The sequence below is a fragment of the Crocodylus porosus genome, unplaced genomic scaffold, assembly GCF_001723895.1.
Source record: "Crocodylus porosus isolate Cpor-Errol unplaced genomic scaffold, CroPor_comp1, whole genome shotgun sequence".
NCBI classification, from domain to species: Eukaryota; Metazoa; Chordata; order Crocodylia; family Crocodylidae; genus Crocodylus; species Crocodylus porosus.
Genome location: NW_017728949.1, coordinates 8866007 through 8868331, shown reverse-complemented (window position 1 = coordinate 8868331; position 2325 = coordinate 8866007). Strand labels below are relative to the sequence as shown.

The 2325-nt window shown below is 40.7% G+C and overlaps 1 protein-coding gene across 3 annotated transcripts in view; it reads left to right on the top strand.

The window, feature by feature from the left end:
• The window catches only part of ACADL (acyl-CoA dehydrogenase, long chain), a 31325-nt gene that overhangs the window by 18631 nt on the left and 10369 nt on the right, over positions 1–2325 (top strand). The gene's annotated exons all lie outside the window — the stretch shown is intronic.

The window sequence follows — 2325 nt, the reverse complement described above, 5'->3', positions numbered from 1 at the left end:
CCTGAGCACTGCCAGGAGTGACCAGGAATAACGGTCACAAGCTGGCAGAGGGTAGATTTAAGCTAGACATCAGGAGGCGCTACTTCGCGGTCAGGGCAGCTAGGATCTGGAACCAACTTCCAAGAGAGGTGGTGCTGGCTCCTACCCTGGGGGTCTTTAAGAGGAGGCTTGATGAACACCTTGCTGGGGTCGTTTGACCCCAATACTCTTTCCTGCCATGGCAGGGGGTCGGACTCGATGATCTGCTCGGGTCCCTTCTGACCCTACAAACTATGAAACTATGAGGTCAGTTGCATCGAACTTGAGATAAGTGTCTCTGTGGGAGATGCTATAACCCCCAAATCATTCCTGCTTTAGAGGTAGGTTCATGACAGTGAAACAAATTCACACTGTCTCCAGAAAGAGCGCAAGCCTGATGCTGCTGTTTTAAGATGGGATCTGCCATCTATAGATTATGGTAAAATGTGTCAGTTTAGGAGGTTGGATATCTGCAAACAAATCCTGCTGAGGCTACTTTTGATGTGCAGTACAGGATTTCTAGTTCTGGTCTGTTGGAACATCTATGAAATATCTAGCAATCTACTAATTAACGTTCAAATTACTTTATTCACTTTATATAAGACGTATGGGAAAGGATAACCCAGGTGTAGGAAGGATATTGTGTTTTCATACCTGACCTTGAGCACAAATCCCTGACACTGGGATGAAGAAAATGGGGTTAGAGTAGACATTAAAGAAGAGCACTACAAATAACTGTGGTGCCATTGTAGGATTTGTACATCGCATTCTATAGATTTACTCCACAGAGTGTATTCTTTTGCCCTTGAAACTGCATTGTGCAAAGCTAACTTCCTTTTGTTCTTAAATGCTAATGCCAACTGCAATTGAAGCTTTCTACAAGAGGAAAAATACTAAAATTTTAGAAAGTACATTCTAAAGAGTAAAGAGGCTTATAGGGCGAATGTAATAAAGCATCCTCGTACATTTAAAAAAGGTTTTAGAGGAACGTAGGACTGGAAGAGGCCTTGTGGGCTATTGCTGGGAACTGTACTCATTCATAGGCAGCCATTATACCAGGATTCCCCAAAATTGCCCCAGTAAGTCTAAAATGCCTTGGCTTGTTAATAGACTTGAACACAGGTGATGAGTTACTACAGTTTTGGAATACTCGGGAAGAATAAAAACAATATTCTCATAGTATATTGCAGATAAAAAAGGTGTGGACATTACGCTTAAGAAATTATTAGTTTGTTAATTATGTTTTAAGTAGTAATCCAGGCACATGTGCAGGCAATTAGCTGTGCTACAAAAATGGAAAAAGGTTAATGTTACACAATATTCTTGTGGCTGGTTTCCATCATGCCATAAATTGAATTTATGGCAGGGTTAGAACTTGCATCAGGATTTCTAAGACGCCCTGGTGTGGCCCCCATCAACTCATGATCAGCTGATTGCTACCTGGATCCAGGGCTGCACCAGGGCTCCAACTGGCTCGAGTGTGATTGCCTTTCATTGGCAAAAAGCTGGTTCTGGGAAAAGCCCCAATACAGTCCCTGGAACCAGCTGACAATCATCTGGTCCTCAGCTGGACTGGGACCATTTGGAGGCTCCAACTGGCCCCAGTGGTGGGTCAGAAGCTCCTGCCCCAGCTGCTTTCCAGTCTGGCTCCTGAAGCTCCTCCTGGAAACAGGTGTGTGGGGACAGTTTCAGCTGGCCACAGCGATGCCAGCATGGACCTCGCAGCACCCTTGAAAAGGTCTCATGGCATGCTAGGAGAACACTGCTTTGTTAAATATTCAAACTACAACTGTTTTGTTATAAATGGCCTCCTTGTTTAACAGATTCTTTACTTCATTTTACACTATGGGTCAAAAATTTGACCTATTTTACTACTTGCAAAGTTGATTTAGTATCACATTCTTTCAGGGCATGTCCTTCAGAATTTTTAAAAATCAATTCAAATGGTCATGAACAACCTTACAGTGATGCTAAAAGCAATTATGTGAATTTGGATCTTAATTTCAGTCTTTCCATAGCTTAGGAAATGGAAGAAAAAATTGCAGACTTTTTAATATATTGAGACAATGACCTTCTAAAATTTGTTCAAATTACATTTTTAATTTGAAGAGTCAAACCAAATAATCAGAATTTAAGTTCAAATTCTGTTTTGATTTAAATCAGTATAAATATTACATATGCCTGTTTAGATGTGGGTTGTTTTTTTTTAGTTCTCCTGATGCAACTTGAAAAGTCACTGAAGAGTTTTTAAAAAGTATATTCTAAATGTCACAAATCAAGACAGTTGTGTCCATTAGATTTCATAGA